The sequence below is a fragment of the Nerophis ophidion genome, linkage group LG02 (genome assembly GCF_033978795.1).
Source record: "Nerophis ophidion isolate RoL-2023_Sa linkage group LG02, RoL_Noph_v1.0, whole genome shotgun sequence".
NCBI lineage: Eukaryota > Metazoa > Chordata > Actinopteri > Syngnathiformes > Syngnathidae > Nerophis > Nerophis ophidion.
This window is the reverse complement of record NC_084612.1, coordinates 45,274,401-45,287,877: the sequence shown is the minus strand read 5'-3', so window position 1 is coordinate 45,287,877 and position 13,477 is coordinate 45,274,401. Positions and strand designations below refer to the sequence as shown.

At 41.0% G+C, this 13,477-nt stretch overlaps 1 protein-coding gene across 2 annotated transcripts in view; it reads right to left on the bottom strand.

Moving 5' to 3' along the window:
* Window positions 1-13,477, bottom strand: part of plekho2 (pleckstrin homology domain containing, family O member 2) — a 46,510-nt gene that overhangs the window by 32,764 nt on the left and 269 nt on the right. The window lies entirely within an intron of this gene.

Sequence of the window (13,477 nt, the reverse complement as noted above, 5' to 3'; positions counted from 1 at the left end):
CAGATAGACAGACAACATTCACACTCACATTCACACACTAGGGCCAATTTAGTGTTGCCAATCAACCTTTCCCCAGGTGCATGTCTTTGGAAGTGGGAGGAAGCCGGAGTACCCGGAGGGAACCCACGCATTCACGGGGAGAACAGGCAAACTCCACACAGAAAGATCCCGAGCCCAGGATTGAACCCTGACTTCTCAGGACCTTCGTATTGTGAGGCAGACGCACTAACCCTTCTGCCACCGTGAAACCCGTGTGGCGCATCATGAAGAGTAAAATACAACAGCGGAGACCCCGGACTGTTGAACGACTGAAGCTCTACATAAAACAAGAATGGGAAAGAATTCCACTTTCAAAGCTTCAACAATTAGTTTCCTCAGTTCCCAAACGTTTATTGAGTGTTGTTAAAAGAAAAGGTGATGTAACACAGTGGTGAACATGCCCTTTCCCAGCTACTCTGGCACGTGTTGCAGCCATGAAATTCTAAGTTAATTATTATTTGCAAAAAAAAAAAAAGTTTATGAGTTTGAACATCAAATATCTTGTCTTTGTAGTGCATTCAATTGAATATGGGTTGAAAAGGATTAAAAATATGCGCCACACTGTGAACCCACACCAAAAATTAATGACAAACACATTTCGGGAGAACATCTGCACCGCAACACAACATAAACACAACAGAACAAATACCCAGAATCCCTTGCAACACTAACTCTTCCAGGATGCTATACTATTAACCCCACCAACCCCCCACCCGCTTCACCCAACCCCCACCCCCTACCTCAAACCCAATTACGTCACATCAAATATTCTGCTTTGAAAAATATTTTTGGTGTAAGATTTTGTATATTTTCTGTGTTTGCCATAAAAAAAACATAAAACAAACAAACAAAAAAACAGCACAAAAAAAATTAAATATTTTGAAATGAAGAATAGATGTGAATTTGATGTAGACTCCAGAGATTTAACCGTTAAAAAAAAATTTACATTATGTATGCCCTGCCACTCCATTATCATAATTTCTTGACCGAAGCAAAACACTTTTTACACTTTTGTACTGTAATAAATACACCTACAACTTATAAATAAAAACAGAGAAAAAAACAGCAGCGGTAAAGTTTACATCCATGAAGGAAAGAAGAAAGTGAATGAATGTTTATAACTGAATACATCTACATAAGTATACAAATTTGTCTTCTTTTTAAACTCTTTATTTTAATGAATGAAGTAATGTTTATGACAACCTTTTTCCAAAACACAGTATATAATGTGAGATATAACAGGACAATGCATACGTTTATCATTTGTTTTCAAAATCCTTACAAAAAAGTGGAACCCCAAAAATTTACAGTGGGACCCCATTTTTATGACTTGATAGGGTCCGTGGGACCCCATTTTGAAAATTCTTAGCGCCAACACTGCTGTCAACAGAGGGAAAAAAATGCTTTATTTAAATAAATATATTACTTATAAAGCAAGTTGAAGTATCATTGGCAAATTTTCACCTAGTCCCGGCCTTGGCTCGCATATGTGTGTCCTCTTTTTGGGATTTTAGAATATGGTCAGCCTAAGTATATCCGCTAGAAAAGTGTGACGGAATGTCTACATTGGGCACCCTGTAGCTATTAAAGCAGTGTGGGCTGTGGCCTATTAGCTGAACAGCTATGTTAGGGTGTCGCCACCATTCTGTGATGATAATCGCACAGCTGTCTGGAAGCCTGTTGTTTCTTGCCAACCATAGTTTCAGTTTGTCTGTTTTGTGGACCCCGGATCTGGTGTTGATAGACTTAGACTTAGACTTCCTTTTTACTGTCATTCAAATCTGAACTTTACAGTACAGATAAGAACATTGTGTTGCATTAGCTCATGGTGGTGCAGGATAAAAAAGCAATAAGGTGCAGATATAATTAAATAGATTACAGATAAATATATTGCACTTTTGCATTTGCAAACAAGTTTATGCATGTATGTTATATTGTCTTTGTATTCCAGTGAGTTAATCAATGTTTTGGGGGTAACTGATAGGATTATTATGATGCGTTCAAGAGTCTTACGGCCTGAGGGAAGAAGCTGTTACAGAACCTGAAGGTTCTGCTACGGAGGCTGCGGAACCTCTTTCTAGAGTCCAGCAGTGAAAACAGTCCTTGGTGGGGGTGGGAGGAGTCTCTGCAGATTTTCTGAGCCCTGGTCAGGCAGCAGCTTTTTGCGATCGGAATCGGTGGCTTGTGTGGTTTTCGCGCTAGCCTTGCTAGCCGGCCCACTCTGCAACTCCTCTTCTGTAGCTTCTCCCCTGCTTGTTGATGCTTTTTGGTGGACTTTTGGATCTGCCTCAAAAGAGCCTTTTGGCCATGGCAACGTTTGCACTGGAGAACAGCTGCTGAGTCCGTAGAGAGTCAGCATGGAGAGTCGGAGAAGAAGACGGACGGGGCTGCGAAGCTGGTATTAAAGCATCGGGATGGACGAGCTTCACAGAGATCTGGCTGGAGGAGGACATATCGGCTTGGGTCTCCCTGGACGGAGCTTGTGGTCAGCCTAAGATGGAGTCGGCTCTCTTGGTTAGTTCGTTGTGTTCCTGTCCTTGGCCGTGCTACTCCCACCCCGGCAGTCGGTGGCGTGGAGCGCCGCAGAGGTCACCAAAGTGTAGGTGGGTGTAAAGATGGTGCTTTTATTTTGTTTTATGTCCATGCATAGTTCAATTGTATGTGCGCAATATATATTATGTATTGCTCATTTTTATAAGTGTTAACGTGCCCAGTTGGTTGCATCAGCTCTGTGCTGTTTTAATGTTTGAATGTCCTTTGTGTTCTTTAATGTTTCTCTCTTGTTTTTACATGTTTTTTAGTTTTTCTTTTTGTGGAATCTTTGAATTTACACGACAAAAACATAATTTCCCCATTGTGGGATTAATAAAGTCTATCCCATAAAGTACTGAGATCATTTGCACAATAACATTCATACAGCAGCACAGATACAAGACAGACTAAAATTGACCAATACATAGAGCTAGTATGAAAAACATTCAATATTAAGAGTATATGAAAGTTGGACTCATACATTGTTTACTTCCCTGACTACCTCCTTAACCTTTTACAAGCAAACATAAACATCAGAAAGCTAAAATGCACCAAACATGAAAAAGTGTGGAGTGTTTTGCACATGACCTATTATGCTTTGTAATAGAATATCATACCATACCAACTTTGATGTAATATTTGATTGTAACGGTGTTTTCTTTTTATAATGTCTACATCAGGGGCCTCAGACACGCGGCCCACGGGCCGAGACGTTATCTTGCGGCCCCCACGTTAATATGAAAGTTTAATGTTAGTGCGGCCCGCAAGTTTTATACGAATGGTGCTTGAAAGTGTTGTGTTATTTGGGTCCAAAATGGCTCTTTCAACATTCTGGGTTGCCTACCCCTGCGTTAGTGGAAAAGCGGCAAATGAGTAAAAGCGACAGAGACGTTGCCATGGAGACAAGGGTTTTCTTACGTTCCTGGCTGTAGTCACACCGCGACACCTGTCCGTCAGTAATAACGGCCCCCAATAACCTGGACCAGATCAAACCGTTATATTTGGGGTTTTTTATTGTTTAATTTGCATTGCCTCACACAATGAACACTACATATATTTCTATATGACGCCGGATAACACTCCGGGAGCAGTCACTTTTTTGCGCTCGCTATCCCGGTACTTTCCCGGCTATTATCCGCCGACCGCCATGTTGCTGTAGTGAGGAAAAGCGGAACGACACACATTGCGGAAATAACATTATTCTCTGTGCGTCGGCTGAATACAAATATATTCCACAACCCCAAACATGTCTTTTTCAAAGCCTGCAGTGAAGAGAAAGGTTAGTGATGAGCAAAGACAATTCCAGGAAAAGTGGGAGATGCAATATTTCTTTGTTGAGTACAGGGGCACCCCGACGTGTCCTATTTGCACATAGAAAGTTGCGGTAAACAAGGGATACAATTTGAAATGTAATTTTACAACTAGACATGCTGAGGATTACGCACAATTTTTTTTTAAAGAACTCTTTTCTTGCGGCCCAGCCTCACCCAGACTCTGCGTCCAGTGGCCCCCAGGTACATTGAGTTTGAGACCCCTGGTCTACATAGTTCAGTGAGCAGGTTGCACTGTGTGGCACTTGTGTTTTGACTTGATGTGTTGACTTTTAGTTACTTGGGGTGGGAAAGGTTGTTTGGAAGGTCAGGTATAAATTCATGCTTCACTCTATTTTTGTACAGTGTACACAAAATAATTATTATTGAGATGTAGTATAACATCCATCCATTTTCTACCGCTTATTCCCTTTTGGGGTCGCGGGGGGCGCTGGCGCCTATCTCAGCTACAATCGAGCGGAAGGCAGGGTACACCCTGGACAAGTCGCCACCTCATCGCAGGGCCAACACAGATAGACAGACAACATTCACACTCACATTCACACACTAGGGCCAATTTAGTGTTGCCAATCAACCTATCCCCAGGTGCATGTCTTTGGAAGTGGGAGGAAGCCAGAGTACCCGGAGGGAACCCACGCATTCACGGGGAGAACATGCAAACTCCACACAGAAAGATCCCGAGCCTGGATTTGAACCCAGGACTGCAGGACCTTCGTATTGTGAGGCAGACGCACTAACCCCTCTGCCACCGTGAAGCCCTGTAGTATAACATATTACACAAATTTACTTTTTCAGCAAAGCTAAGATATTTAGAGGGACAAGCGGTAGAAAATGGATGATTGGGTTTAGCATATAGTTATTTAAATGTGATTGCTTTTAGTATATTTACTGTACACATTTTATCAGAGAAGGCCTACATCCTGCAGCTCTCCCTAAATAAAGTTTGGATTAATTTTTTAAATTTGTATAGTTGTTGTTGGGCTTCACGGTGGAAGAGGGATTAGTGCGTCTGCCTCACAATACGAAGGTCCTGAGTAGTCAGGGTTCAATCTGTGTGGAGTTTGCTCGTCCTCCCCGTGAATGCGTGGGTTCCCTCCGGGTACTCCGGCTTCCTCCCACTTCCAAAGACATGCACCTGGGGATAGGTTGATTGGCAATACATAATTGGCCCTAGTGTGTGAATGTGAGTGTGAATGTTGTCTGTCTATCTGTGTTGGCCCTGTGATGAGGTGGCGACTTGTCCGGGGTGTATCCCGCCTTCCGCCCGATTGTAGCTGAGATAGGCACCAGCGTCTCCCGCGACCCCAAAGGGAATAAGCGGTAAGAAATGGATGGATGGATGGAGAGTTGTTGTTTTCATTTTTAGAATGTACAAACCCCGTTTCCATATGAGTTGGGAAATACTGTTAGATGTAAATACAAACAGAATACAATGATTTGCAAATAATTTTCAACTCATATTCAGTTGAATATGCAACAAAGATAACATATTTGATGTTCAAACTGATAAACATTTTTTTTTTGCAAATAATCATTAACTTTAGAATTTGATGCCAGCAACATGTGACAAAGAAGTTGGGAAAGGTGGCAATAAGTTGAGGAATGCTCATCAAACACCTATTTAGAACATCCCACACGTGTGCAGGCTAATTGGGAACAGGTGGGTGCCATGATTGGGTATAAAAGCAGCTTCCATGCTAAGTAATTCACAAAGAAGGATGGGGCGAGGGTCACCACTTTGTAAGAAAATTGTCGAACAGTTTTAGAACAACATTTCTCAACGAGCTATTGCAAGACATTTAGGGATTTTACCATCTACGGTCCGTAAAATCATCAAAAGGTTCAGAGAAACTGGAGAAATCACTGCACGTAAGCAATGATATTACGGACCCTTGATCCCTCAGGCGGTACTGCATCAAAAACCGACATCAGTGTGTAAAGGATATCACCACATGGGCTCAGGAACACTTCAGAAAACCACTGTCAGTAACTACAGTTGGTCGCTACATCTGTAAATGCAAGTTAAAACTCTACTATGCAAAGCGAATGCCATTTATCAAGAAACGCCGCCGGCTTTGCTGGGCCCGAGCTCATCTAAGGTGGACTGATGCAAAGTGGAAAAGTGTTCTGTGGTCTGACGAGTCCACATTTCAAATTATATTTGGAAACTGGGGACGTGGTGTCCTCCGGAACAAAGAGGAAAATAACCATCCAGATTGTTGTAGGCGCAAAGTTCACAAGCCAGCATCTGTGATGGTATGGGGTTGCATTAGTGCCCAAGGCATGGGTAACTTACACATCTGTGAAGGCACCATTAATGCTGTATGGTCCATACAGGTTTTGGAGCAACATATGCTGTTATCCAAGCAACGTTATCATGGATGCCCCTGCTTATTTCAGCAAAAAAAATGCCAAGCCACGTGTTACAACAGCGTGGCTTCGTAGTAAAAGAGTGCGAGTACTTTCCTGGCCCACCTGCAGTCCAGACATGTCTCCCATCAAAATTGTGTGGCGCATTATGAAGTGTAAAATACGACAACAAGACCCCGGACTGTTGAACAACTTAAGCTGTACATCAAGCAAGAATGGTAAAGAATTTCACTTTCAAAGCTTCAACAATTAGTTTCCTCAGTTCCCAAACGTTTATTGAGTGTGGTTAAAAGAAAATGTGATGTAACACAGTGGTGAACATGCCCTTTCCCAATTACTTTGGCACGTGTTTCAGCCATAATAGTCTGAGGTTATTATTTGCAAAAAAAAAAAAGTTTATCAGTTTGAACATCAAATATCTTGTCTTTGTAGTGCATTCAATTGAATATGGGTTGAAAAGGATTTGCAAATCATTGTATTCCGTTTATATTTACATCCAACCCAATTTCCCCACTTATATAGAAACAGGGTTTGTAATTTGTTGCAGCATAACTCCAGCAGTTTGTAGTCGTTTCAGTTTCATCTAAAAAAAAATCTTCAAAGGTACTTGCTAGAGATGCGCGGTTTGCGGTCTAATCCGCGGAGTCCGCGGATAAACCGCGGGTCGGGCGGGTGACATGACGAAAAAATAGATTTTAATTAGATTCGGACGGGTGGCGGTTGAACCATCCGGAAATATTTGATATACATGGTTCTGGAATCAGTATCCTTTATCATTCAAAGAGCCATTTAAGACCCGTGTCACAAAGCGAAGAAGACAATAGGAGACGCAAACATTCTCTAGAATGACTGCCGGCAGTCACCCAGATAATAAGTATTAGGGCGTGCTATGAAGCCATTGGCTTCGTTGCCTTCTACAACATGTACAATCTACTTGTCAGTCCAGCATCATGTTGTGTGTTGCTTCCGCGGCAACACGCACACGAATGCAAGGCATACTGGGTGACACAGAGTACACTAATGGTTGTGATATAAACAATTTTAACACTCTTAGTAATATGCGCCACGCTGTGAAGCCACACCAAACACATTTCGGGAGAACATCCTCCCAGTAACACAACATAAACCTTTGTATCCATTACACATCCTGACTATTTTATACCCCCCCCCGTGCGTCCGTAAGGTGGGCGGGGTTGGGGGTGCGGGGTGTAAAATATATTCAGGATTTATCACGGATACAAAGGATTCTGGGTATTTGTTGTGTTGCGTTTATGTTGTGTTACTGCGAGGATGTTCTCCCGAAATGTGTTTGTCAATCTTGTTTGGTGTGGTTTCACAGCGTGGCGCATATTAGTAAGAGTGTTAAAATTGTTTATATCACAACCATCAGTGTACTCTGTATCACCCAGTATGCCTTTCAATCTTGTTCGTGTGATTGCGGAAGCTGCATACAACATGTTGCCGGACTAACAATCGGTTTGTACATGAAAGTGTCAAAGGCAATGGCTCCACAACACGCCCAAATTCTTGTCATCAGGATGAATGCTATTGGATATTCGCGAGAACGTTAGCGGCTCCCATTGTCTTCATTACTCTGTGAAGCGGGTTTAAATAGCTCTGTGAGAGGTAAAGGTGGCCGACCTCTGATGTATTTCAGCGGGCAGGTGGCGGGCGGTTGCGGTTCTGATAAAATGTTGGTTCGGGTGGATGACGACCTTGGTGATGCGGCTGCGGATGATATAATTGCCTATCTGCGCATCTCTAGTACTTGCACAATTTGTTTACTTGCTCTACCCAGAATGTACCAAATCCATGGTGGACTATTACACCCCTCGGTGCTACAAAAATACATTACTTGACTTTGCTTATGTACGGTACTCCAAAATGCTTGTAAATGTGTGTGTGAAAACTGTCTAAGTTGAACAAAAAAACAACAAAGTTAGTCTGAGTGGGCCTGCTAACCTTTACTGTAGGTGGCTAACACACAGAAAAAATGAAAATGTGTTCAATCATGATTTCTGATGTCAAACAATTTCACAGGAAGACACAACAAACATTGTGAAGCCATGATCTAATCCTCTTGTCATCCACAAGACGATGAGATGGTGCTAACGTTCTCTGCGTCATACAATGGTGGCATTGTAGCACGTGACATATGCGGTCAGCAGGATGTGGTGAAAAGTTGAGGATATGATATGACACTATTTTCAGAAAAGGGCCATTAGTTTTGAAAAAAACTGCTTGGTAAGAGGCAGACTCTGAAGTTTTATTGTCGGTGAGTTTGACTGATTCACGCTTGAAAGTTTTCTTTCTTTAAAAGTTAGGTTTACAAAAACTATTATCTGGTTTAACAATCCACTGTATGGTATTTGTGTACTTCCCTTTTCTAGTAAACTGGCTTCCTCAATGCACACGAGGGGTGGGCGTATCCATCCAAAAATCGATGGCATCGATATAAATGGTAGAATCAGTACTGGATCGTATTAGCGTCTCTTCTGTATCTTTTTAACACATTCAAGGATACAAGTAACTTTATTGTCAAACCAGCACAAATATCAGTGTTGTTGATACTGGATTATTAATATACTTACAGCATTTTACTAATGTATGTTATGCGTTATTCTTACATGCACACAATATCCAGAGGAACTGATTCAAACTGGGTTTACAATATTGTCGTAATGTTCTTTTTACAATGACAATACATCTATCTACCATTGACTTGATTTTGCGCAAACAAGTGTATTAAATAAAATATAACCATTATATTATTCTATTGATATTGTTGTATTGTTGCCTTCTTAATAGTAAAGGTCTTTATAATAAAATAAATATATATGTCTGGAAAAACATGATGTGTTTGCCCTTGCTCATAAAAACATTATAACCTGATTTGCCAGACAATAAGATGGAGGAAAAGAGTTTGGTGTTGCCCACTTAGTGAAAATGTTATCTTGCTAAAGTCTTATCTTAAATCTATATTTAATGAGTAATTCAGAGCAGAATATCTTTTTTTTTAAAAGCAACTAACAACAAACATAGTGGAGACTTCTGAGTACTCTGATATAAAAGTACGTATTGCTCTACTCAACAAGCAATGGTTAGCTGATTGCGAGTGCAAGCAGCTGCATCTTGTTTGTGATGTAAAAAAAAAAAAAAAATACTGTTTTGCTTCTCATTTGGTTTTATTCACTTTTTATATTTGTATTGGCCAAATTGATGATTACTTTATTACATGCCCCACCTCAACTGACCACAAAGAGACAGACAGACATTGCAGACGGGTGAAACACAGTTGTTGATAATAAAATATTTTGGGTTTTATTATGATTACGATTACAATCATGATCAACAGATTAAAGGAAAAACATACAAAAGCATTGAAGAACATTGAAAAGTATCAAGGCCAAAAAATATTGGACCTGTATGTAATTTTTTTCGGATCGATAACATTTGCAGTATCACTAACTCCTATTTATTGCACATCCACAGAAGCCGACCTCCAAAAATTTGAATGTTGTCCAGTGGGTGCCAGTGGGTGCTCGGCGTGTGTGTATAAAAAAATATATAAATAAGACGTTCAGCAAAGTTAATATCCCATTCGATTTGTGGCATTATTATTTTGTAAAACGGACCGAACTCGTTACAAAATTAACTACGACAAGATTGATTTTTCAAAAGTTATTTTAAAGATTGAAAATTTGCCATCAATCCCACGTGGGTGCTCGGCATTGTCCGTAGGGGCTTGGGCCCTGAAGCACCCACGGGATTGGCACATATGGTCCAGACCAGGCCTGGGCAATTATTTTGACTCGGGGGCCAAATTTACAGAAAAAAATGTGTCTGGGGGCCAGCATTATTTTTAGGAACACTAATACAAACCCCACAATAATGTCTTATTGAATGCTAAAAAACGTTATGACAGACCGCCTTTAAAAACGGAATGGAATTTCACATTTTTTTTAACTGAATGAGAAACCCAGAATGTACATGAAAATAAAGAATGTGGGATTTACAATATTTACTATGAATGATACAACACTGAATATTGACAACATTCAAACGTCACGCCACCTCTCCATCCACATATTTTACAACCGTGAATGAATTGATTTACAGGTTGAAAAACTTATTGGGGTGTTACCATTTAGTGGTCAATTGTACAAAATATGTACTGAACTGAGCAATCTACTAATAAAAATTTCAATCAATCAATCAACAAAAATGCGAAAAACACAGCAAAAATGAACGCTAAGGGTAAAAAAATAAACAAAAAACACCTACAATCTGATATATCTGATATTTCTCCAAACCAGGGGTCGGGAACCTTTTTGGCTGAGAGAGCCAAGAATCCAAATATTTTGAAATGTATTTCTGTAAGAGCCATATAATATTTTTTTCAACACTGAACACATCTAAATGCGTGCATTTTAAGTAAGACCAACATTTCTGGAGTATAGTAGGTCTCTTATTCTTTGTAATAACACTGTTATTCTGAAGCTAACTGTGGAGGGGGCATGGCCTGCGGGCCTGCGGGCCTGCAGCGAAGTGGGGTGTTGCCAGGATCGGCCTCGAAATCAGCGACGGGTGCGTAGATGGCCCACCTGGGCCTTGTTATCCAATCGCCTGTCACTCTGTTTATAAGCAGCAGCCAGGAGGAGAGACGGGGTTGGGGCTGGAGCCAGAGCGCGAGCGAGAACGAAAGAAGAAAAGACAATTGCTGGAAAGAAACTGAGAGACTTATTGAAAAATAAAATAATATTGTAACCCTGAAACAGGCTCTCATGTCGGTGCTTGGTGGTCTGAAAGACCCCCAGGAGGGCAAGCCCTACACTAACCAATAATAAATAAATCACTTCTTACCATTAACGCAACTTCTTGAACTGGTGCGGTAGAAAACGGATGGATGGATTAAAAATGCATGAGAATGTTTTATATTTTGAACTTTTTTTTTTAACACTGTGATTACATGTGGAATTATTCATTACTTATCGGGTTACGCAATGTCAGCTCAGATTTATCCGAGAGCCAGATGCAGTCATCAAAAGAGCCACATCTGGCTCTAGAGCCATAGGTTCCCTACCCCTGCTCTAAACTGTAGAAGTTTGTTGTAAAAATGTCCTTCCACGTCTGTCCCTGACACCCACATTTCAGGCTCTGTGGAAACACTCCCCACCCACACTGCTTGGTGCCTCACCTGAGCTCCTGTGACTTACATTACCATAGTAACTAATCAGATGACCATAGTAACTAACCAGATTACCATAGTAACTAATTAGATAACCATAGTAACTAATTAGATAACCATAGTAACTAATCAGATGACCATGGTAACTAACTAGATGACCATAGTAACTAATTAGATAACCATAGTAACTAACTAGATGACCATAGTAACTAGTATATCATCCATAAGTGCAGATTCCAACCATTGAAAGACTTAGTGTAGTTGAAGACTTACAGTCATTATAAAACATGACTGCACATCATAATGGCAGCTAAACTTTCCAGCTTAAAGATCTTAAAAAAATATATTTTGGAATGTCCGGCGGGCCAGATTGAAAAGCTTAACGGGCCGCAAGTGGCCCCCGGGCCTTAATTTGCCCAGGTCTGGTCAAGACCATTACAATAATAGCATGTTTGGAGATGAGATTAAAAATATATCAAATTATCATTCCAACTGAAGCATTAAAACCTAAATAAACATCTTCTTCATTCGTTTCATCGGGGAATATAAAATCATGAATAACGAAAATAGATACAAATGAAATGAATATTAAAAAACACAGACATTCGTCAAACTAAAGTACTGTAAACCAGGGGTTTTCGACACGTGGCCTGGGGGCCAATTGCGGACCGCGAGACGTTATTTTGCAGCCCCCACCTTAATATGACAGTTTAATGTTAGTGCGGCCCGCAAGTTTTATACGAATAGTGCTTGACAGCGTTGTGTTATTTGGGTCCAAAATTACTCTTTCAACGTTCCGGGTTGCCTACCCCTGCGTTAGTGGAAAAGCGGCAAATGAATGAAAGCGACAGAGACGTTGCCATGGAGATGAGGGTTATCTTTCGTGCCTGGTTGCAATCACACCGCGACACCTGTCAGTAAAAACAGACTCCGATAACCTGGACTAATTCAAACCGTTTTTTGTTTTCTTTATTCCTTAATTTGCATCGCCTCACACGATGAACACTACATATATTTCTATATGACCTCGGATAACACTCCGGGAGCCGTCACTTTTTTGCCCCTGCTATCCTGGTACTTTCCCTGCCACTATCCGCCGACTGCCATTTTGCTGTAGGGAGGAAAAGCGGAACGACACACATTGCGGAAATAAATTTTTTTTCTGTGCGTCGGCTAAATACAAATATATCCCACAACCCCAAACATGTCTTTTTCAAAGCCTCCAGTGAGGAGAAAGGTTAGTGATGAGCAAAGACAATTCCAGGAAAAGTGGGAGATGCTATATTTCTTTGTTGAGCACAGGGGCACCCCGAAGTGTTTTATATGCACAGAAAAAGTTGCAGTGCACAAGGGATACAATTTGAAACGTCATTTTACAACTAGACATGCTGAGGAGTATGCAAAAAAATGTTTTAAGAAATCTTTTCTTCCGGCCCAGTCTCACCCAGACTCTACATCTAGTGGCCCTTGAGTAAATTGAGTTTGAGAAAATTGAGTTTGAGACCCCTGCTGTAAACGGAAGAAAAGTTAGTAGGGACGCAATTATCGATCCCATTCTGCTACTCAACTTGGCATCGAAAATGTCGATATTGGGATCGACCCGCCCTTTCTCAGCCGCGTGTCGACATCACAGACGGAAGCCAGTGGCTCCAATCTGGAACATTTACATGAATACTTATTTTTGTTGTTGTTGTGTGCAATACATTCCCCTTATTTTAAATAAGCAATGCTGTCTGTCTATCTCCTGTGATGAGGTAGCGACTTGTCCAGGGTGTACCCCGCCTTCCGCCCGATTGTAGCTGAGATAGGCGCCAGCGCCCCCCGCCACCCCAAAAAGGGAATAAGCGGTAGAATTGGATGGATGGATGGACAGTATGAACGTGGATGAACATTGAATTACAATCAACGTAATTATTTAAATGTAATTTTAATCATTCTGAGAATTGCCGCCAAACTTTGGTACTTTCGTCACAACTCACTGTAGTTTTTATACACGCTGACAGCAAAATGTGATGAA